This window comes from Grus americana, chromosome 24, assembly GCF_028858705.1.
Source record: "Grus americana isolate bGruAme1 chromosome 24, bGruAme1.mat, whole genome shotgun sequence".
NCBI classification, from domain to species: Eukaryota; Metazoa; Chordata; class Aves; order Gruiformes; family Gruidae; genus Grus; species Grus americana.
In genome coordinates this window covers 3,507,197-3,531,467 of record NC_072875.1, presented here as the reverse complement: position 1 = coordinate 3,531,467, position 24,271 = coordinate 3,507,197, and the positions used below count along the sequence as shown (strand labels likewise).

The window sequence follows — 24,271 nt, the reverse complement described above, 5'->3', positions numbered from 1 at the left end:
ATCTCAGCTTCTGCCCGTGAGCCCCGAGGAAGGAAAGGGGACGTATCACTCATTTTCCAGGTGGAGGAGGGGACACAGCCCCAGGGTGGTGCTTTCTCCTGCCCAACACAGCAGAAAGCCGGGGATGGGCGGAGCGACGAAGAAAAGGGAGAGGAGGGCACGGTTCTGGTGCCCGCATCCCACTTTGGGCTGCCAGGCCTGCACAGGCTGCCAAATCAAATAGCTATCCAGAGCCGCGCTCCTGACAGGCGTAACAGGCAAAGCCCTCAAAGCAGGAGCGGCGTGAGGCTCCTTCCACCCAGGGCAATGGCCGCCCACGTCTGATGCTCATCCACCACGACTGGCAGCAGCTGATGCCTACGGATCGCACAGAAACCTCCATCCCTCCCCGCTGGAGAAGCTCCCCAGCCCGCTGCAGTTTTACAGGCTCCAACCCGTCCCTCCGTCCCGGTCCCTGCGAGATGCCTTTTTACCGCTGGAAAGGGATCTGGGACGCTGCGAGGACACGCAAGAGGGATGGCGGGGACCAGCCCGTACCCCCAGCGGCTCTCTGGACAGAAGCGCTTGTCGGGAGATCAGCGCCATGCTCGGCAGGTTCTGCTGAAGGAAACCCGACAAATGCAAGGGCAGACCTTCGGCACCTCACCGAGGGGGAGCTTATCCAAAACTAAGGGCTCCCTGCTCAGCGCCGTCTTACCAAGGGAAGGCAGGCAAGTCACGGCTTATTTTGTGCTCCGGTTTCTCCTACCCTAACGTGGCTGCTCAGCCAAGGGGGCAAGTCACACAAGACTGTCCCTTTCGAGTCAAACCCTGTGCTGGCGGCACCTGCGTTCCTACACCCCCGTGCCCATCGGCACCCTGCCATTCCCCCAGGACGGGGAGACCGCCGGCCCGGCATCCAGCGGCGGTCCTTCCCACGAGCCTCGCGGACCGACACGCAGCGCATCCGCGCGCAGGAGCCTCCGCCTGCGACCGCAGTAAAAGTAAAACCACTGCCGTTCAAAAAAAGCATAATTAGCCAAGATTAAACAGCCAGTAGCTATGCTGGCAGCTGGGAGGGAAGACGCAGACCACCACCTCCCTGTAGAAGAGGAGTCGCTGCTTCCCTGCGCCCAGTCGTGTGCCCTCCAAGAGCCCTGCGGGTCTCGCTCCCGCTGTGCCCAGCTCCGGCAGGAGGCACGGAGCCCACTCACCCCAATCCTAGAAAGCATATACACCACAGCATACAAAATCCTTCCTGTCTTCTTTTCCAAATCCATCTCGCCCCCTCTCAACTGGGACCCCCTCATAAAAGTAAGAAGAGACAGGCCTTTCCTGGCATTTCCTTTTTCTGAAAAGGCTGTAAAATTTTCCAAGCGTAGCCAGAGCCAGAGCAAAGTTTGTCAGGAGCTCAGCTCATTAGGCGGCTGCTCAAGGAGCCCCGCGGGAGGCGCAGGCTGCATAATTCAAAACAGCTTGGACCCTGGAAAAGAAAATAGAAACCAGGCTGCGAGAGCGAGGGGGGCAGCTCCAGCTCCGGCGTAACCCCTGCTCCGGGAGCGCCCCATCCGCGGGGCTCAAGAGGAGCCCCGGCCCCAGCAGAGGTGCTGCGGCCAGCCCAAGAGGAGCTGGCACCAGGCGGAGGAAATTCCAAGCCTGTTGCTTCTGGCAGCCGTGCCGGGCCCTGGCTAGGACCTCGGCAACCTGGAAACCGGCTACTCAGCAGTTTTCTTGCCATCCAGAGGGCTTGTTCTGAACCACAGTTTCACTTCCCCCTCCCTGCATCGCAGCCCGAGAGGCAGGGAACACCAGAGGCAAAAAAAACATTTGCTCAAATGCTGTCGTGACCGAAGCCCCCCCAAACTGCTCTGCTCTGGGACGGCAGTCTGGAGCTGCTGCCGTTCCCCCCGTTGCATCTGGGGGCGGGCAGAGCAGAGGAAACTTGCTTGGACCAGCCCTAGGTCTCCCCGGTTCCTTTTGCTCCTTGCCAGAGAAAAGTTCAAACAAGGCTGCACAGAGGCAGGACACAGGCAGCTTTCAGCCCAACCTAACTGCTGCGCTCGAGGCTCGCCTGTGGCCGGACCCGCTCCCTTCAGGCCCTGTCTGGCCCGATCCTCCGCTGCAGATCAGCGCTGGAACGAATCCCGCCGAGGAAGCGGTGAAAGCTCCAGCGCTGCAGGGGTTTCCACAGCCTCGGCCAGCTTGCAGTCGGGAAGAATTGCCCAGAGATGCGGCCCTCGCTCTCGCTTACTGCCCTTCAGAGCTCTCCCCATCCAGCTCCTCGCTGCCCCGAGCGTGGAGACCTGCAGCTTGGCTACTCAGGACCCTTGCAACAGCCTTTTTGTAAGCCAGCATCCTCTTACCGATCGCAGCCTCCCACTGTGCCTTTCCCAAGGAGCCAGGAGCCCAGCACTGCGTAACAAGAGAACGAAGCAAGAGTCATCGCACCCGCTGCTGAAACCCCCTTCCCATCTGCAGGGGGGCACAACTGCTCGCTGATACGCAGCTATTTAGCAGGGCCTTTCTTCCAAAGAGGATATTAAGAATATACTTTCTATTAGGAAGCGTGCAAGGCTCCGCAGAGTCCCTGCCTGCAGAACCAGGCACACCTGATCAGACGTCACCGAGCCCCGGGTGGCAAGTCAAGGAAGACCATCCGCGAAGCCAACTTCAGGAGGGGATGCACTGCAAACAGAGAGAAACAGCTTCTCCTAATTTAAACCCTTAAGAGGAACCTGGGTTTGGCCCTCCAAAGAAGGGCGCAGCGTTTGGGGAGAGCGGCATTTCTCTGCAGAGTGCGCACCGGACGAGGACGTGGCGCTCCTTGGAGAACCAGACGCTCGACTCGGCTAGCCAAGGACACGGTTTGCAACTTCTGCTGTAACCACACCAGTCATAGCTTTCCAACTCACGGTTTTCTCAGCTGGGCAAATCCCGGGCGTGAGACACTGGGGAACTGGAAAGCTCACAATGCACCGAGCATTGAGGAGACTTCACAAGAGAAGCTCCTGACCTCCAGCTTCTCAGAGGGCTGGAAAAGCCCCCTTACGCTTGGCCTCGAATAGGAGGCTGAAACCCAAAGAGGCAGCCGAGTAGGAGTGGAGCGATGAGCAGGAATTGGGAATCCTGGCTCCTGTCCCTAGCTCTGCCCCATATTCCCTTCCTGTCTTTGGTTAAGTCATTTCCTTTCACTTTTCCTCCCAGTCTCTATTTCGGAGGTGGAAAAAAAACCCCAAGCCCTTGCTTCTGCAGAGCACTCGAAACCTCCTCTGGCCTGTGACCGTGCAGAACATCGCTACCGCCAGAGGCTGCAAGACACCCAGCGCGCAGGGGCCACGCTGCTCGCACAGACCCCAGCAGAGCCTGGCATTTCCTGTGCTTACATTTTGAGAAGCACAGAGTCTGTAAACAGCCAGTGCCGCGGAGCATCTTCTACACAAACCATATCCTGGCCGGTTCCTCTCCTCGGCCACTGCGGTAAGCGGCCGAGCAAGGAGAAGGAAAGCTGCTCAGCTGAGCCGTGACAGAAGGAGCACACGGCACTGCTCCGGACAGCCCGCCTGCAAGGAGGTGGCCCTCAAATCAGTAGCAGCAAGGATTGGGAAGGGGAAGATAGAGCAATGGGAGAGGCAGGGCGAAAAGCAAAACTGCAAAAAAACCAACCCAATCAGCAGCCCGAAGAGGCAGGCTGGAGCAGAGGTGCCTGAGGAGTGCGGCCCTCCTGCTCCCTAGCAGATCCGTCCTGTGGCCTCCCACATACTTCAGGGAGAGGGAAGACCGGTAGGCATAGGCAGGAACAAGGAGCACTCTGTGGTTTTGCTCGGTATTTCAGGCCATCTCTCACACAGGAGGAGCTCAGCTTCGCTTTCCAAGTCTCGCCCTCTCTGGCACGGATCACAAACCTGGCTTCTGGCCCAGGACTCGGCTCCAGCAGAGCTCCTCACCAAACAGGGTGACGCCCCACCTCTGGGCACAGCGCACAGCCCAGTCTTAAAGCCATCTTGAGGCTATTAGCCCAGCATCAGAAGAGGGTCCCCATCATCCCCTAGCTGGGATTCGAGGCATCTTGGGTCGCAGCTGAAGAAAACCAAACCCCAAACCTAGCTCCTACTCTTGGTGGGAAGCAAAACCCAGCAACAAAGCGCCGGTTTCTCTAGCAGCTCCGGCCGAAGCCAGCACACGATCCACCCGCATCGGGGAAGCGCAGTCTCCCAAAGAAGCCCAGGCGCAGCTAGCACGTTCCTCTGCCTACAAGCTGCCTGGAAAGATGCAGCAGAAGAAGACACCAGGTGAAGACCCTGCCCTCCCATCACTGGCCATGCAGAGGGGCTGGAAAACGCTGCCTGATGCACCGGTCTGGCAATCCAGCAAGGACGCCGGGATACAGGGGAGCCACTCGCACACAGATGCCGACAGCTGCCAAAGAACCGGCCCGTCTCTCCAGAAAAAGCTGAGCGCTCGCTCAGAACAGGCTTCCGCTCATCGCTTTAGGGTGCTGCAGCCCATCGTCCTCACACCGCTTTCTCTGGAAGAGGGTTGCGGCTGGCATCAAGGCAAGCCTGCCCATTGAGGAGCGGCATGGCTCCGACAGCCCGTCCCACGCCCTGGGAGAGGGACGGCAAGCTGGGAAGGGAGGTCCGAGGCCAAGCAAGCTGGACTCAGAGCTGGTCAGGACACCCAACAGCAGCGCGCGCATGTTTCTGAGGCTCGGCGCAGGCTTCGGATCGCCACGCTGAGGTGTCCCACGCTCCGTCTCTTGCCACACCAGGGACCAGACCGCCCAGGGCAGCGACAAGCCCAGCTCTGCTCACCACGGACACGGGGAGCGCGCAGGGCTCCTGGCAAGCCGCCCCTCTGTAGCGTGGCTCTCCCTTAAATCAAGGGCAGGTGCCAGCGACACAAACTGCTTCCTCTACGCTGGCTCCTGCCGAGTACAGCCCTGTGGCAAGTGCAAGTGCCACCGTGAACCCGTCCCAATTAGAACAAAATCCATCACCCTCTCCACCTTTGAGTTTCAAAGAAAACCAGGTAGAGAGAAAACAAGACTAGCTCCCCGTTCCCGGGAAGGGCCTGGTGCCAAGCAGATGACCTGGAACAGGCATCACGGAAGGAGGAAGGGTGCCTCTCATCCATGCCACGTGGTTTGGCTGGTGCTGCCTCCCGGGGAGAGGCCAAGGAAGGGCAAAATACAGCAACAGAAACCATCCCCGCCAACCTCCGGTAACAGTTCCTGGGTACCTTCCACCCGGGGCTGCCTGGGGTGGTGCTCGCAGACGGGAAGCCAAACTAGAGGAACAAAGACCGACCTGCCAGAAGGTAGCAAGCAACTTTGAAACAGAAGTTAGGAAGAACCGAGGAATCTCATTTCAGCCATCCTCACTGCCCCCCCCCCCCCCCCGCCCAGTGCCGCACAGAGCCGCTGGAAATGCACAAGTGAGAAGCAAAGCAGCTGCAATGCTTCCTAGGCCCCTTGCTTCCTCAGCTTCAGCACCACAGGAAACCTCGGAGGGCAGTTTTCATCTCATGGAGATTGACTACGTGAAGTCAGTATCCAAAGCCCCCCCCTTCCCCCCAGCCCCCAGAACCATGCGCAAGATCACCAGAAGACACGTTTGCCAGTCAACATCTTCCTGGGAGGAAAGGAGAGCCGAGTGACACCGAGTCCCTGACCTGCATTAGATTTTGATTTGCCAGAAGACTCATGCTGGCAATCCTCCTAGCACTTCGCTGATGCAGCTTAAAGAACACTGACAAAATATTGCTGCATCTGTACATCACATCGCTATGGCATCTCTAGCCTTCGTTATATCATACGTCCACGCATCTGTGTACCATGTTGCCTGTTAAAAACGCCAAAAAGTAGTCACAAACGTAGCACAACTCTCCTATGCTCCCCCTCAGTCCAGGGCACTGGCGCGATGCCGGGTCTTTGCCAAAAGAGCAACGGCACGAGGAAAATGACATTTGCAGGGCAAGCTCCGGGCTTCTGCTCGGCTGCGGGGGATGGCCGGCATCCCTGGGAGGAGGCACCAAGAGCAGCTCAGCAGCAGCAGGCTCGCAGGTGGAGTAGACCCCTGATGCATTCTTGGACAGGAACAGCAAACTTGTGCTTTTCCACAGGGGACGTACCCCCCCAGAAGAGGCCTGCTTGGGAGATCGGTCAGTCAGGGTATTTAAAACTGGATGGAGCCCTAAGGAATTAAGAGCTGGCAGCCCGCCTGTGCCATCCCCAGGAAACGGCTAGATCTGAGCAGCTTAAAACCCATCCTAGCAGCTGGAATACACAATTAGCGCCAGCAAGAGCACATCTGGACCTGGGGCGGGGGGGACGGGACACAGACACATCCTCGAGCGCTCCAACGGCTAAAAACTTTCACTCTTGGCAGCAGCCAAGCCTGACACAATCACCTGAGGCAGCGCAAAGAAGCAAAGGCTGTCCTGATGTCAACGCTGAACTGAACGCTGTACTGACAAGAGACAGGGGCACGGAAAACAATCCCAGGACCCACGTTTTACTCAGGACTCTGCAACTAGCTGAAGACGACCCGGGTAAGCTACAAAGAGCAACGCCTCGACAGCAGTGAGAACCAGCCACCGGTTGGGACACAGCTGATGCTCCCCGCAGAGGGAACCAAGAGCCTCCTCTGTAGCTACCGCTCCCTTCTGCACCCCTTCACGCAGCAAGCGCTGCTGGGAGGGAGAGTGCTCACAGCGTTTCGGCAAGAAAGAACAGCAGCGGGGAGAAGGAAAAACAAAGTTCCCCCCCCACCGTCAAACACGTCCTCTGAATACAGAGGACACGGTGCCAGCTGGGTCGACGACTCAATAGAAAAGTCAAAGGCTGAGTTGAGCTTGGACCTAAGGGACTCCAAGCCAGCACAGGCAAGGTCCACCGCTCTATGGAGCTGCTGAAGTGCAACTCCAGCGCAGCCCCAGAAGCTGCACTGGAGCAGCATAACCCAGCGAGCTCAGTACTTCCAGCCCGGTGGCTTCACGCAGCGGTCTGTCCCCTCTGTCACACAAGTGGCCTGAGAGCCACCTGCCAACAGCAACACAGCGAGACGCAAGAGGCGGAGGGCTTTAAAGTACAAAACGTAACTATTTCACTTTCTTCAACTGAACAACAACTGCAGTTTCAAGTTTCTGAGTAAGCTTTCCTTTAGTTGCTTTCTTTTTCGGGTATTTTTTTTTTTTTTCCCCCTCCAGTTGTTGGGGAGGGGAGGGTGGTCTGGAAAGAAAAAAGGGACCTTTGGGGGCAGGGACACATAGTAACACCTACAACACTGCCCCGCAGAAAATACCAAACACCATGAAATGGATTTTCAAGGTAACGAAGATATGGGCCAGGGTGGCGGGGAGGCACCGATCACACCGCCCACCCAGCTAAAATGGCAAAACACACATGAAAAAACCAGACAAAAAGGTTCTAGAGCATTTAGGGTGTGAACGCTCTGGAGAAAGTCCCCGATGGAGCAGATAATTGCTGTAGAGACGGCACGCCGATACACTCATCTTTCTACCAAAGAGAAAGAGAGAACGAGACAACAACGTCGACCCGGTGATTTTTGCACTAGTACCAGCCTTGGGTGCGTATTACGTACCCACGTGTGGCGGCAGCCAGCGTTATCATGGGCACCGGACTCGCTTCGGCACTGACACAGACTCGCTGTGCGACCTTGGGCAAATCACTTCCTCCGTGACTCACTTTTCTTATCCCTCCTGCCGCCAAAGTAGCAAACCAAGGCGCACGCACATCCCTTTGCAAAGACCCGGCGACCGACGGGTGGAAGGAGCTGCGCGTCGTTACCGCGTGCCTGGCACGAAACGGCGTCCGGGCAGGATAATGAGAGGTAGCCACGTTCGCAGCAGGTCAAGAACGCGCAGCTAAGTCTCCCGTAGCACCGCTCTGCGGGGAACGCGCCGCAGCCAAAGGTGCGCGGCGGTCCTCCACACCACGCTGTCGATGGCCCTTTGCCTCGCGCAGCCGGGACGCAACCGTATGACACGGCAGCCCGACACCCTGTCAAACAGCGCTGCCCCCGAGGCGCGCAGACGCCGCACACAACAACACAACAGCCTGCCCTGTCACGTAGCATTACTTATGTGTTCAGATATGCATCCTTCTCACATTTCTACTCCAGCAAGTGGTTGCTAGCAAGAGCGGGGCTAGGACAAGTTCACCACCTGCTAAAGACACGTCCCTAATACAACGCAGGGAAGGTTTTGTTACATCGGTTCCCTTCTGCGCACAAGGAAAGCGTGTACGTGTGGTGTTTCCCCCCCACCCCCTTTTTTTTTTTTTTTTTTTCTCTCCGAGCCGACCGCACGCCTGGTTTACCTCAAGAGGGAAGAGGAGCCCATCGCCTAGGACACCACAAAGAGAGGGGAGAGCCGTCCCCTGACATCTAGCACGGGCTCCGACAGGAGCGCTTATTTAAACCCCACGCGAGACGCGGCGAGTCCGGATACGGGAATCCCTGTTCCGATCCTCCCTGGGGTTTGAACAGCACCGATAACGCCTCGCAAAATTCAGAGCGGCCTGGGTAAAAGCGGGCGCGGCGCGAGCAAGTTCTTTGCGCCTGGAGCGGAGCCCCACTCGCGGTTCTGCGGCCCTCGAGGAGCCGCACCAGCGGCCGCGGCGGCGCTGGGTTACGAGGACCCGGAGCGAGCCAAGCGGGAAGGGCCACGCGGAGCCGGGGGCGACGTCCAAGACGCGCCCGAGGAAAGCGGGGAGCGCTGACAGCGGCGTCCCCGGGCCCGGGCTGTCCACGCCAACAGCGGGGCCGGAGCGGCGGCGACCCGCGGGGGAAGCGGCGGGCAGGCCGAGCGCCGTCTCCCCGCCAAGTTCTCGCCGCCCCCACCCGCGGCCCACGCCGCCGCCCCCTGGGAGTTGTAGTACGGCGGCGGGCTGGGACCGCGGCTCCCGGCGGCCCCCCGCGCACCGGGATGCGCCCGGATGACAGCCCCGAGGCGGGCCCGGCCGCCGCCGGCTGCGCGGGGCGGCACGGAGCCCCGGCCCCCCCCCCCGGGGCGGAACAATGGGGCGGCGGCCGCCCGGGCCCGGCGGGGCAACTCACCTCGGCGGCGGCGGCGGCTCAGGGCAGGCCGGGCGAGCCCGCCGGGGCGGCGCGGCGCGGCTCCGCGGGCTGCTGAGGGCCGGCCGGCGGCGCGGGGCCGGCGGCGCGGGCCGCGCTCATGGCTCGGCCGCCCGCCGCGGGGCGCGGAGCCGGGGCCGGCGGCGGCGCTGCCGGCGGAGCCCCCCGCCCCGCCGCGCCGCTCCTTCCGCCGGCAGCGGCAGCAGCGGCGGCGGCGGCGGCTCCAGCCCGCGCCCGCCGGCGGGGGTGGGCGTCCGGCCGCGGCGGGCCCCGGCTGCCCGCCCGGCCCCGGGCCGCGGGCGGCTTCCCCGCGCTGCGGCGGGCGGCCGGGCGCGGGCGGCGGGCTGCGGTGCCGGCGGGCGCGGCGGCCCGGGCGCGGGCGGGGACGCCGTGGCGAGGGGCGAGGCGCTGCGTGCCGAGTGCTCCTTTCTCCGCCGGAGCCTGAATAATCATTTGGAGAAACAGGATCATTCACTTTCCTCCGAGCGCGGAGCCAGGCGCTGCCCTGTCAAAATAAAAGCCCCGCGCGCTGATTAACCGCTTCCTCGTCGCGGGCGCTCCGCCGGCCGCCCAGCGGCCTGCCGGGGACCAGCACCGCGCCGGGAGGGGGCCGAGGGGGGGGCCTGCCTGGGGGGCGCCGGCGGCCTCCTCGAGGGGAGACGTCGTCTCCCTGCCAGCGGCCATCCAGGTGCGGGAGACGTCGCCCGTCCCGTCGTGTCGTGCACACGCACGGTCGCACACGGGTCCCAGCATCGCCCGCACGCAGCAGCGCTGCGTCCCAGACCTCCCCGCGACGGCGGCGAGACTTCTCCTCTATCGAGCATCTCTCTGCCCTGCTTCGTCACCCAAAACATCGGCCCGCGAGCCTCCGAGTTCTGGTCGTGCTGACAGCCTTGCGCATCCTGCTCTCGAGCCTCGCTGTGCTGGGGGGAGGTCCCACGCCTGAGCCCCCGCTCTGCCGGGTCTCCCTGAGCCCATGCACGAGACGCACGAGGGCTGGCCCCAGCACCTAGGGAGGGCGGCACGCTACTGTCTTCACCAACAAGTTTTCCACGAGTTAACCACCCTCCTCCCCTGAGCAACAGCCTCCATCGACAGCTACACCGGGGTGGGGGTGACGGGAGCGGGGAGAGGCAGACGAGACTCGAGGAGCAGAGGGACACAGGAGGTGAGATGGCCGGGGATAGCCGGGTGCGGGCCCAGGTGGAAAGAGTGTCCATCTCAAACGCACCGCTTGCTTCGGCCGGGCGGCAGGAGCGCAGCCCTCCACCGACCTCGGGAGCTGCGGCCCGACAGTGGGCTGCTGCTGCTGCTGCTGCTGCTACAGGATGCAGCTGAGAGAGGACACAGCTGGCTCGCTGGCTTCCTGCGCTCTGTGCCTGCTCCCTCCCCCTCGCAGGCAGAAGGGAGCCGCACAAGTGCACGCACACGCGCGCACACACACACATCAGGCTATTAAGCCAGTCCACCCGCTTCTGGATGATGCCAGCAGCATCCTAACCAGGATGTGTCACCTTCCTGTCTGCAGTGCACTAACTGCTCGGGGGTGGGCTGGGAAGACAGGGCTGGAGGCAGGGACCACTTGGCAGCATCTCCCAGCATTGCAGAGATAAAGGGGATCCAGGGACAAGCGATCCATCTCCGCTGATGGGAAAGAAGCAGCAGCAGCAGCCCCGATTGAAAAACGAAAACACACCTCGCCCTCCCGCTCCGCCTGCGCGCACATCCGCAGCCGCCCACCGGGGCCGGACCCCCCCGGTCGCTCGCCCTCCCGCGGCTCGGGGCGAGGAAGCCAGCCTGCCCCTGGGAAGCAGAGGAAGCCCCTGGGAGGAGGCGGCAGCGGTGGGGGGGAGACACCCCCCCCACACACACACACACACACCCCCACCCCCGGGGGGCCGCGGCGGGAGCGCGGGCAGCGCGTGCGGCAGCGCCCCCTGGCGAGCAGCGAGGCGCGGCGGGCAGCGCAGGCAGCTGAGGTCCCCCTGCAGAGGCAGCGCCGCTGCCCCCCCCCGTTCCCCGGCGATGCAGGCAGCGGGCGATGCTGCGGGCAGGGCCAGGCAGAGAGCAGCAGCGGCGGCCGGCAAGAGACGCCCGAGGGTGGGCAGAAACGCGCCGGCCGCTCCCAGACCCAAACAGTAAGGACGGGACGTCGGTCTCTGCAGGTACCTCTTTGTCCCCAGCACAGGGTGGCTTTGCCAGCCTGCAGAAGTGCCCTGGGGGAAAGCAGATGGAAGGGACAGCGCGCCGATGCCCTGGGTTCTCCCTTGGGCGGTCACCGGGGACCCCTTTGCAAAAAACAGCATCAAGCGTTGTTTGCTTATGCCAGGCACCCTGACGTATTCCTCCCAGGGACCGGGGAGCAGCAAGGCCACGCGTCTCCCTGCCTCTCTGGTGAGCTCCCAGGCGCCTCATCGGCAAGCAGTGACATATTTTCACGCTTTCATCCTTCCCAGTAGCAGCACTGGGCTCGTGTCCCTGCAGACGGCATGCACAGGCGCAGCGCCCAACCACCGCTGTCTGGCACAACAGCTCGGTGCCAGGGGCAGACTGGCAGCTCCTTCCCTCCAGCCACGTCTGGTGCAGAGGGGACGTGCGGAGCCACCTGTCCTCCGGGGCCTCTGGCTGCCTCTCCCTCCCGCTCCTTCCCCGCGGCCTCCCGGGCTTCCTACATCACAGCCCCTCGCATCTCTCCCAGCCTGCGCACATGAAAGTGGCAGAGCGAGACCGGGAAAGGTCAGCGGGAGGACCAGCCGCTGCCGGCTCAGCGCTGAGCCTCTGTCTTTAATTAACATCTGCCGGGCTAGCTGCCCTCCCTACACTTGACTCCGACTCCCAGTCTCCCCTTCCCTCCTCTATCATTACGCCCACGCTAGGAGAGACAGGGAGGGGAGGAGACGGGGAAGCAGAGTCCTTGGAGCTCCTCAAAGCCTCCCTCTGCCGCCACCACCACCACGGAGGGCAGCAGTTCATCCCAGGAGCTGCCTGGTACATCAGCGCATTAGCGAGCCCCTGGCCGAGATGCCCAGACGCGCTGTCACTTGCCCCTCCCTGGCACGGGGCTTTCCTGCCTTTGGGCCGCAAAACGTGCGCCCAGAAAATCAAGTCTCCCTTCCAAACTAGTCAAGGGGCTAGAGAGCGCCATCTGTGACCGTGACGCCAGCCTTTCCTGGGAAGAACTGGGACCGGCCACCCAGAAGCTCCCAACGTGTTCTACCTCTGTGGGATGCAGAGGATACTGGGATACAGGGTCGGAAGGATCGGCCTCGTCCTGTTGTGCTTTTACGGATGAAGACGTCTGCGGTACACAGCAGCCGGGTCCCAAGCCACCTCCAAGGCTCTGGGACTTGCTCGTTCCCATCGCCTCTCCAGAACGCCAGCCCCAAGCTCAGACCTTCGCGAGACCCCTGTGGGCAAGGCCCTCATTACACTTATGAATATGATTAATTAGGTCCAATTAACTATACTGGAATTAATGATGTGACTCACAGTTAGCTGGAGCTGCCTCTTTGCGAAGCGTTTCCCCGGTGGCTTGCTCCAGCCCCAGACCAACCCCCAGCAGAGGCCCCAGAGATGGAAGAGCACAGATGAATTGGGATGAAGGAAGCAAGCCCGGAGCCGTGACAACGCCTGTTTTAGGAGCAGCCCTCCACTTTGCCGATCCACGTAGGTACAGAGCAGGGAGCTGGGGGCAGCTCCGGCCTTAAATCCGCAGACCTGGCACGCAGACTCACCCCGTGTTCCCCCAGAAAGGCAAAGGTCTGGTGAGGAGATGGAAGAGGCTGATGCAGAGGTAGGCTCTGGCCTAAAAACGCTTTTTCAGCTCTCCTCACGCTACCCTTGGTCCTGCCCATCCCTACACAGACTCCTGGCCGCAGTGCCCCCTTCTCCCCTCAGACGCTGGCACGGATCCTATCCCACAGCCTCGCAAGTCCCTGCCTTGCCTCCATCTCCCTCGGGCTGCGTCGCGAGGTCTCAATCCCGCTTCTGTTTTGATGGTACCACAAAGCCGTCGCTCAGGGAAAGGGGAAAAAAGCCAACCCAGGAGAGGCCCCAGGTCTGTGCCCAGCCCTGCAGCCAGCCGGGGAAGAATGGGCTCCCTCATTCCGTGCTCGTCGGGAGTTTGAGCAGGGCAGCTGCCAGCAGCTGCGAGGAGGCTGCGCTACCTCTGCCACCTCTGCGGCTACCTAGGCAGCCTGTGCTGTTGGCCAGATGGACCTGGACAGAATCGGGAGTGCCCAGCTTGGCTTCTCTACTCCTTTCAAACGGGAGCCCAGCCCGTTTCGTTCGCACTAACCTATTAACCATCACATCTCCAGCAGGCCGAGGCCGTTCACCCCCTGCAGCCAGAAGAAACCGGGAAGCGCAAAGGCAACGTGTGAAGCGATGCAGCCAGCCAGGCACGGTCTCCTGCTCAGCATCCTCACACCAGAGCTGGGCCCCGGCTCCCCTCCACACGCTGGGATTTTCCTACGCGGCAGTCCTAACGGCAAAACCATAGCCTGTGCCAGAGTACCGGAGGAGAATTTAATCAAGCTGAGCCGTAGTCTTCCCAAATGGAAATACGCTGCTGCAGCCACAGCATGGCTGACACACCATCGTCTAGCAAAGACAAACTCCTGACACGCTTCCAGGATCACAAAGACACTGAGACTTGGGATCCTGGATGCCTTGCTATTCCCGCAACGTCAGATGCGCTCGTAACGCCTGTACGGGTGCAGGCACGACGTAGCTCTTCCAGCCTTCTCCCCTTCTTGTGACTCCCGCGCGCTCTGAACGCCAGCCTCGTCCTCCCACCACCTCAGATGCTCGCTGCAGCCCAGGGGAAGTCATTCCAGCTCCGCTGCACACAGTCCTGATGCCGCTGGGACAGCGGCACGCAAAACGAGCTTAACTCCTACCCCCTTAACAGCCTGGCCTCAGCTACGTGCCCTAGCTGCATTTGGGCTGCCCTTTGCACGGGGCCCCGCAGAGACACTTGCTTTGCTTGTCTCTGGTCCTGGTACATCGCTGCGGTCCAGAGCAGTCCCTGGCTAGCGGCAAACCAAGAAAAGGCCGAGGATTACCGGCGCTGGAGCTAGGAAGGAGCTTCTGCCGGCTGCCACCTGGTAGGGCCAGGAGAGCCAGAGCCCGTCAGGCAGCCCGCGGGGCCGGGCAGCTGCCAGCAGGACAGACCCCCCAGCCTGCTGCCAGCAACGCCTGCGGGGCACGAAGGGTTAAAGCGTTTAGCGAGGCCACCAGCGTGATAAATGCAGCCATCGGCAAAGCCGGCGCCTCCCACTGCCACCCAGGGCTCGGGCTGGCTGGGGAGCGGGAAGGTGGCAGGCAGCGGGGCGGGCGGGGAGGACTCTTATCCTGATACGGCGCCTTCCTCCCGAGTGCGGGTTTGGAAAAACTGAGCAGGCAGGGCTGGCTCTGAAATCGCAGAGCCTCGGTGACACAAAGCCAGCAGATCCCTCGCCGAAAGGACGGGCGGGCGGGCAGCCGGGTGGGCTCGGCCCAGCGCCCCCGCTGCAGGGGGAGAAGAGCCTGGCAGGGCACAGGCAGGAGGGAGACGGGGGTCCAGGCAGGAGCAGGGCGCTCCCCCCACCCCGCAGCAGCGAGATTTCCCTTCCCCGTGGCATTCCTGGCCGGCCGCGCAGGCAGAAGCAGGCCCCGTGCGGGCTGCGGGGGATTTCGGGTCCACGCAGGCAGGCGTGCGGCTCTCTCTACTGTCTTGGCTGCTGCGGTCGCATTCCTCAGCTCCCCCTCCGCTCTGCCAGCCTGCCCACGGCCCGCTGGCCACAGGTGGCCCGCACAGCTCCGGTCCCTGCCTGCCAAAGCGGACCCCCCCCCAGAGCAGCCTCGGCATGTTCGGCGCACGCCGCGCGCACGCGCACGGGCAAACGCATGTCGCGGAGGGGCAAATCTTCACGCGTATGTGCCAGTGCCGGGTGTCAGAGACGGTGCCAGGGCAGACGCGCTTTCTGCGGGCGTGCAGGAGCATGTGCAACCACAAACAGCAGGAACGGAGCACGGCGCATGGGCGCCAGCCCCGGAGCTATGCTGCAGAGCGAGCACCGGTGAGTCTCTGCTGCATCGAATCAGGGAAGAACAAGACAGTTGAGGAAGGTGCAAGAACAGCTTTTGCTGTCCCTACTACTACAATCTTACAGTAAGGCAGAACCAGGAGTGGAGTACTCCCCCTCCCTTTGATTTATTTACTCAGTGCCTTCATCTCCAGAGGACTCCTGGAAGCTCGGTCACTGCAGACACTCGAGCCCTGTGTCAGTGAGTCGCAGAGCAGAGATCAGGAGAGTTTTCAGAGAGGTCACAAGCCTGACACAAATTCAATGTCTCTATTAGTATTTGGGGTCACTCGAAATCACCGCTCTGTAAATGGGGTCGTAACAGGAAAAGTTAGCGAGCTGCTGCCTTGCGCCATCTGCCAGCACCACAAGGACTCGTGTTGCTGGTAGCTTGGACTAGCCCTTGCTACCCCCATTCCCCACACACGCAGCGTCTGCTCCCCAGGCAGTCATGTGCATCTTGGTGTCTGCAATGCCTCAACCACACAAATCTCTAGCTGAGGGAAAAGCCTCTCCCCCAGCATCTCGGGGGCAGACCTGTTTTGCAGAGAAGCAGGACACATACCCTCGCACGCAGGGCTGGCGGAGCCCGACTCACCTGTACCAACACACAGTTGACCGGCTAGACCCACCTGTCCCGCGTGCTCCTGGGAGGGCGACCACCTGAGTAAAGCCACAGGCTGGCTCCTCTTGCGTGTCCAGGCTCCGCTCCCACTTCTGCTCCCTCGGTTTTCACCCAGCCCTTGCTCATTTGCGCCCCAGTCTCCCAAAACGCTCGTGCATTTACGCAGGTCTGATGGCACTTTCCTGCCAGAGGTGCCGAGCACCTCAGCCGACTGCCACGAGAACTCTACAGAACTCGGGACAAGGAAAAGGTCCTCCTTGCCAAGGCCACCCTATCCCTGCCCAACTAGTTGTCGCTTGCATTTCTGTTCAGTTTCCTCTCGTGCTCCAGAAGATTCCTCCACCTCCCTTCACGCTCTCCAACAACGTGCCCTCTGCATCCACCCCTACGGACACAGAGGCACTACCAGACCCTGGCCTGCCTTCTCCACGGTGCGCAGTGAGGCGAGCACGGTGCTGGACACTGGCTGCCTCTCCCCGCGCTCCTCCCTCTCTCCAATGTCAGCGATATTAAACATTCGTGCTATTGCCTGCCACGAGCAGAGGAATGCACGCAGAGGGCCAGCTCCTCCGGCCTTGGGAGTACCCGCGTGTCCCTCCACTGCCTAGGCAGATGGATGAGGAGGGGAAGAGGGAAAGTTTCCCCTCTTGGTGAAGAAGGCTGCTCTGCACACCATCTCGGACCTGCGCCCTGGGACACGCCGGCTTGCACAGGAGGCTGCTGGCATTTCCTGCCTGCAGCCGGCGCGGGGCTGCCCGGGCGCAGCTTCTCGGACAGGGCCCGGGGGCTCCGGCAGAGAACCGGCAGCGGGTGCCGGGCCGCCCCAGCCCTGCCCAGCACGGGGGAACGGTCGTGGCGGAGGGCAGCGGGCTCCTGCGCCGGCAGCGCGGCTCGGGCCGAGGACGGGCGGGCAGCGCGAGGCGGGGCGGGGCGCCCGCCGGCAGCGCGCGGGGCTCGGCGGCGCCACCTGGCGGGCGCGGGCGGCGCAGCGGCCGTGTCACCGCTGCCGGGAGCCGCCGCGGGCAGCAGCCCCGGGGCGGGAGGGGGCCCGGCGGGCAGAGCGGCGGGGGCTCCCCCGGCAGGGAGGGAAGCCACAGCGGCAGCCAGGCAGGGCAGGCAGGGCACGGCACGGCCCTTCCCCGGGCGCCCACGGGCTCCCACCTCGGCGGCGCAGGGGTCCCGCTCTCTTCCTCCGGCCCCCCGGGGAAAGCAGGGCTGCTCTCATCGCAGCCACGTTTTCCCTCTCTGCACCCGATGCCGAGGTGCAGCACCAGAGCTGGGATGAGAAACGCTTCTTGTATTTACCCTGTTTTCTCTCTCAGAGGCTGCAAAGGAGATGCAGCTATCTCCGGGGCTATGCCTGACAGAATAGCAGCATGTGCACAGCAGAAGGGGATGTTTTAATTAAGAGGAAAAGGAGAAACTGTGGCTCCAGTGAAAAATGCCAAACGGAGCTTTAACATCCAGGCGCCGAAGTGAGGAAATGGGTTTCTGCAGTGTGCAATACGTCCTCATCCCCGTGCTAGAAGACGAAGAGCTAAAGGGAACCCTCCATCCCCGCCAACAGCAGCGGCTTACATCTGGCACCCGAGCCATTAAATCACGCCTTCCTGCAGAGACGGCTCTTCTGGAATATCTGTGTAACAGGTACCTTAACACACTTGGCAACTGCCCTTAGTATGGCGCGGACACTCAGAACCGAGCATTTCCTCCCTTACTGTCTCTCAACCGTACAGCAGTCACGACACCAGCTTGGTCTTTGCAGAACAGGCAGGAAAATCCCTCAGCTACAAGGAAGAGCATGGTATGTACCACCTCGGTGCTGGCTTCCCAGGCCACCAGAGACAACAGCGGACTCAAAGCAGGAGAGGCCCGTGGGGTGAGCGGGCAGACTCGTGGACAGCGGGTGTCCAGGACTCCCTTTCACAGCTGCAGGATGCAGAAAAGACCAGGCTAAAGACCACAAACTGAATTACTTCATCCAATCCCCTAACGATCTTGCCTGATTTCCCCAATTCCTCCCTCTAACCACTGCCTTCGTCCCAGTTATCAGAAGCCCTGCAAGATTCCCCATCCTCCGACAGCCACAGCTCCGTGTCCAAGCTGGAAAAGGGGAAAGAGACAGGGGGGGAAAAGGGAAAAAGGAGTTTTTCCAGAAGCCAATGAAATGCAACTGTGCACATAGTTCCCATGGTAACAGCAGGATCCAGGGGAAGAAAAGGGAATGTAAATCGGATTATCAAGGGGATGAACCGGGAGGGACAAACGAGCCAGTTGCATCCGTCAGCCCAGCCAGGCCGCTCAAACACCCCCTGCGCTGTGTGCCCCAGTACCGAATCCCCTCCTCACCTTAACGCCTGCCAGAGAGCTCCCTGGGCAGCAGTTCGCTCTGCTCCAGGGTCACCTAGCGAGGCGAGGTCCCCGCAGCACGACAGGGCTCACGGAGGTCACTGAGGGAGTCCTACCACCACCACTCCCAGCCCAGAAACTTTCCCCCGAGCGGAGCAGTCTCCCTGTAATTGACGCAATATATTACTTTCACTGTCTGACATCTTAACCGTAAATGAGGAGGAGGCTCAAAAATGCCCTGAACATGAAAAAATCGAAGAGAAGTAACTCACGAGACCCAAGATTTATGCTTGTCCACCCACAGGGGAAACGGAGCACTCCTCCATGACATTCTAGCAAGGACTTGCACTTTGTGGAGCGAATACAGTGAAATCAAGGTGGCTTTCAATAAAGCCAGGAGAAGCACAGCAACTCGCATCAGATGGATTTAAACCAGCACATCCAACAGCAGCAGAGCCTGTTCCAGCAGGGTTTCCAGGCTTGGGAACAATCTTCCCAGCCTGAGAAAGGACCACAGCATGTCGGCTGCTCTCTAGATCTGACTCCCCCTGCACTGCTTACGCTGCTCACTCTCTCTGCTGGTCCTGCCCCAGCCTGGAAAGGGTTAAGTCTCAAAAGCACCTCCTGGGGTTTTGCTACTTCTTTTCTGCTCTGTTTTATTTCCTCAAAGACAGAGATCAGCTGCCTGGATCTGGCTTGACCTCGCAGCAGAGCCCGCAGCTGCCCCCTCTGCAGCACAGATTGCCTGTGAGCATGGAGAGGGACACACAGATTTGCTGCGCCAGAGCCCTTTTGGAGACGGGCATGAATATTTCATGACAGGGAGACGATGCTTCAGCAGCATCACGCAGATGTGCATTTGCGCTGTGCTGCCAGAGACACGAAAAGACAGACCCCAGGTCAGCGCTCCCCAACTCCCAGGGAGCCCACCGAGAAGAGAAGCCCCCCGAGGGTAAAGGAACCTCCTCTGCCCACGTTTGCTCTGCAGGGCCAGCAGTACGAAGAGCCACAGGTGGTGCCAGCAACTCCTGCACAAACCTGCCGTCCTCTACCTGGCAGCGATATCCTGGCAGAGAGCGCTGCACATTGGGCTGATCTGGAGAGGGGTAGAGGGACGGCCCTATCGGTCCCCAGGACACCCCTAGTACCAAAACACCCTGTCGGAAGGCTGCACCGGCCCCAAAATACAAGATGTAACCAGATGGTCCTTCCTAAGTGCAGCCCAGGTTTCAAGAAAGGCACGATATCCAGCTGGAACCAGAAGAGACATGTAGCTCTATGGGGGCTGGACTGCACTTGGCACAAGCTGTATAGACGCCCTTTGATGCAGGCACTCAATACAACTTCCTTCATTCAAAAGGAGAGCAAGGTTCGAGATCCCTGTTTTGACTCTTTGCAATATGTAGAGTGGGTCCCGTCTAAGAGTCCCTGAAAGTCTGGCATAAAAGGAGCTCTTGTGTCTCTGGAGCGTGTGTAGAGGGCAGGAAGAAAACGGACGGAACAGCACGACGCAGGACTGCCTAAGCTCATCTCTGAAGCTTTCCAGCATGATCTAACAGCAAAATTATCAGGGCTATAGTACCAAAGCGTATTGCTTTTAACAATCCCGTGCGGAAGGAACGACCAGGCGTCCTGGTTCCAGTCCCCCAAAATCCAGCCATGCAGCAGCAATGCCAACAGGAGGAAGGAGCAAGATTTCACAGCAAGGGGAGCCTGTGGAGCTCTGGAAGTTAATTGAGACAAAGCCGATATACTTTCCTTGGACATGAATTTGAGTGGGAGGTGTTTGTTACTGCCAATACATTTTTCCTCATACACAGTTCTTCCACATGAGGTTGAACCGTTAAGCGTTGACAGTGCATCTGTTAAGACTGGCTCTAGAAACCAAATGTTCTTGAAAATAAAGAAAGAAACATGCTGTGCTTGCCCTTCATCTTCCCAGCCATCTACCTCCTAGTACCACGGAGAAAAGCCATGTGGAACAGCCCACGTACACACGGACAGCCCGAGAGCGGCCGTCTTTAAAGTACTCCTCTGCCTGAAAGGTGCAGCAGGCTGAGGAACAAGGAGAAGTTCCCCGAGGACGGCAAGACTTGGTGAAAGGGCGGCACGACACCATCAGGCCTGTTTCTACTGACGATATAAGGCTTCAAGGAGAGGTCCCACAGAAGATCCGGGAGAAGGGCTCTTCCCTACATTTCAAATTCCTCTACCGCTTTGCGTTTTCTTTTTACAACTGCATTTCTGTCCTGCCTCCCATGGCAGCTACCTTGGGCTTAAAGCAAAGAGTGAGCCTGCTTCCTCAGAAAGATCCTGCGCCCAGCAGACAGCGCTGGGATCACCACGGACTGCAAGTACTGGAAGAAGACATCCATGCAAACAGAGGAAGATGACCTTCCTCCAAGGTCACCAAAGCTTTTCTTCAGAGGAAGGAAAAAAAAATTAAAAAAATTAGAAAGGCCAATGCAGCCTCCTCACTTGACTCCCTTTAATTAGTAACCATCTGGTTTTGAGAAGAGCTGTCAACCAATGTAGAGCATTTGGCAAGCTTCCTCAGCTGCTGCTCTCCTAACTTCAGTTCTTGGAAACGCTTTAAGCCCTGAGATGCCAAAAGGAAATGAAAAGAGAAGCAAAAGAAAGAGCGTGCGAGCGAAGCAGAAGAGCAAGGACACCGTATAACCTAGCAGAGAGAGCGAGACGTTCCCCAGTTCCACTTCCAGGCCGGGGAGCAAACTGCAGACGCTGCTGGCCATCCAATAGCTGGGAAACCTCCCACCCAGCCAGCCACGCGGGAGGAACTGCAATACGTCAAGCACCGTATTTCAAACGAGACATTACAAATTCCTCGACATTTTCCGGAAGTCGGTATGCTCAATCCAGCATCCTGGCCAAATTCCAACTTAGGCAGTGACTTTCTATCTTCTTAAATTCCCTTCCTCACTTTAATCTCTTCTTCGTCCCAACTACTGTGCGACGGCACCGCGTGCCTGCGGTTACGTGTGCTGCTCCAGCCCGGCGGTCATCCACCAGGATAGACACGGACAGCGTTACTAGCCAGACTCATCGTGCTCCGTGCGACGCTCTTCCTCGAGTTTTGCCCTGGTTCTGCCCGATGCCACGCTCCGCTCAAATAGAGCGGTGCTGTTCTCCACCGAGAAACCTGCAGGTGCGAAGGGGAGCGTTTCACCTAGCCTTTGGATGGAGTGAGGAGGCACGCTAACCGTTCTGCTCTGCGAGCTCCCAGGCTGCCTCGCTCTCCGAGCCACAGAAGCTCGAGTCCTCAGGCATGCTCTGCCAGCACAAGCCCTTTTGCTCTTTTCAGGGAAGCAGCCGCACTGGTAGCGGAGCTGGGCAGCAGGAGCCGGGCTGCAGCATTTCTGTGAGTGCTGTCTGCCTCATTAACATTCAGCACACGGCTCAAGCAGCTTTTAGATTACTCCTTCCTGACTCTGGGACCTCATGCGTGAGTCAGAGGCTTGCACATTTGCTTTGCCCGATCCCTGTGAGCCCCCAACACATGGCAAACTAAGTTTTGAACAGTTCCTGTAATTTCTGTGCGCAGACAACCTTCTCACTTTTGCGAAGGAGCAGAGTCATCCAAACAGCATCATGTGCACATGGACCACCACCCTCTTATCCCACAGACGCGTTCAGGTTTTGCACTACCCTCTTGTAAGCAGGTACGTCAGACTCCGCTACGCTCACCCCCCCCTCTACTCATTTCCACTGCCTGTCAGAGCAGCAGAGCTGTAACCTCGTTGACTCCTGACCCGCGAGAAAAAAAAGCAAGCATTAAATTCCTTATTAGAGCATCTCAAAACCACCAGGGACCTGCACCTGATTAGCGTTCTTGCACATATCCAGAGGGGCAGACGAGCAGGTTTCAGCTGCCCTGATCTGCTCGGAGCTATGAGATATTCTCACTTTCCGTCTCAGGAGCTGCGTGAGACTTGGGCTCGGCTGGGATGCCCACCGTCGACGGGGAAGTGGGAGCTCAGGAACTCTCTCACATCCACTTCTTTTAAGAGGATGGGTGTGCTGGTCTGACACTCTTGGGACTGAAAATCCCCATGCAGGGAACAGGGAGGTGCCCAGGCAGATGACAGATACGCACGTGGGTCATCGGGCCTGGACCATCTTCCCGTGAGCCTCGACACAGCCAATTTACAGCAAAGGACCAAAAGCAAAAAGGCTGTGGACACTGTTCCTCCTGGGTTTGGTTCCTCAACCTTGGCTGGGGAAAACAAAGCTTTTCCTTTACACTACACACTCCGCTCCTAGTCACAGGAACCTCTGCGCAACGCTTCCATCTTCCATGCTTCTCCTCCAAAGCCTTTCTTCCTTGTCTATTAGCATTATGCAAAGCGCCCAACTGCCAATGCCAATGAGACTTCAGGCAGAAATCCATCTATTTCTCCCCTCCAGCTCTTAATTAACATGTGGACTTTAATTACATTTCCCGTTTTCACGACAAACTATCTCTCTCCTCCGCCTGCCCCTCCCTGAGATCATTACAAAAGCTCTAATAATAATCAGCATCATCCGTCTACCCTGAGAGCGAGGCCGGAGGGCACCTGCTCCATCTTCCCAAGCTGCCCCATCCCACCTAGCCCCCAGTCACTCATTCCTCGGAGAGCCGCATGCCCTGGTCCCGTTCCAAGGGAGAGGGGTGGAAGCGCTGCTAACAGGTTGGCACAACATATTGCCAGGGCTGGACGGCGCCTGCAGGCTTTGGCTGCAGCGAGAGACATTACAATTCAGGGACGGACACAGAAACAAAGGCAAATTGGGGAGGTATTAGGGATTCTCTTCCTTTTCAAAGGTAAGGACGGGTCACCCTCCTGCTGAAGAAGCTCTATCCTCACTGTTTATACAAGGCACAACAAACACTGCTAGGAAGCTTTGGAGTAACACTCAGCTGGTTCACAGACCTATACAGTAAAAAAAAAAAAAAAAACAAACAAAACCAAAACCAAACCAAAAAACAAGTGGGAAAATTTTCTAACAAACCTCCCTGTCCTCACTGACCCAGCTGCTAGAAAAGCAATCAGCTTGGTAAATCACAAAGCATCCGTTTCCTGGGAGAAAGTAAAAACTGAGAAATCCTTCCCTACCCAGCGTGATGGGAGCAGGCAAGAAGCCGATACAATTTACTCAAGCATGGACCTTGGTGCAGTCAGGCTTCCACGAAGCTCAGGCGTTTGTCTAAAGGTAACCCAAACTGCAACCACTCTCGTCACAAGTCCGGGAACTCCACCCAGATGAAATCTCACAGGAGACAGAGTCCTGCACAATATTGACCTTGGGTCTGCAAACTCAAAATGAGGATCAGCTCTCAGACAGACTATATCTGAATGTTGAAAATTCACCAGGCAGCGGGTGGCTTTGTCCTCTTACGGCGGTCCGGGAAATGAGATTTTCCTTAGTTGTTACTTTACACCTCAGACTTCCAGTGCTCCTCAAAGACTTAATCGCTAGCCCTCCCGGCAGCAAACAGTAAGGTAATACTGAACTGAATATCAACTCATGCAATGTTTGCTTTAGTTTGCAGACAGACCAAAGACGGCGAGCTGCCCACCTCTTCCATTGCCGAGTTCTGAAGAATTAGCAATATTTGACAGAGCAAACATGACATCAGGCTCTTGGGACAGAGACAAGAACATAGGGGCAGCGTCGAGGCGATCGCAACACAAAGGAGATATATGAAGGACTACAGGTATGGCCCAGACAGAGTCCGCGAGGCAAGGACTGCACGATACAAACATACAGCTAAGCGCATCATACGCATGGAAAGAAGAGCTCCCGGCAGAGCTCCATGCACGGGCAGCAAGCACGCTGCGAGCACAGACGGCATCTCTGCTGCTCGCTGACACCCGTATCCCTCCTGATAGTCCAACGGTACGAGAAAACCAAGTAATTGCCCAAGCAAGAGTGCCGATAAGCGCGGCAGAACGGAGACGATGTCCCTTTAAATGTGACTAAAGTGTTGTCAATGGATCTGCCATGGTAGAGGAGTTAATCCCCCCCCAGCCCCTCTCAGCCACTGTGATGGGATAATTAGATGCGAGGGCTCGGCGCAGATGATGCTCCAGTTGCTTAGCAACTAATGGTTTCCATGGAAATGGCAAAGCACAGCCTTCGGAGCAGTAAGTGAG

General features: G+C 59.2%; 1 protein-coding gene across 3 annotated transcripts in view; it reads right to left on the bottom strand.

The window, feature by feature from the left end:
• Positions 1-24,271, bottom strand: part of BCL9L (BCL9 like) — a 69,320-nt gene that overhangs the window by 40,640 nt on the left and 4,409 nt on the right. Inside the window, exon 1 of one of the 3 annotated variants that reach the window (XM_054802799.1) lies at positions 9,057-9,592. The exons of 1 other annotated variant lie outside the window; for it this stretch is intronic. The gene's annotated coding sequence lies outside the window, so the exon portion shown is untranslated. Of the gene's footprint in view, positions 1-9,056; positions 9,593-24,271 lie in introns of those variants that run through there. One more of the 3 variants, XM_054802797.1, reaches the window with a different exon arrangement.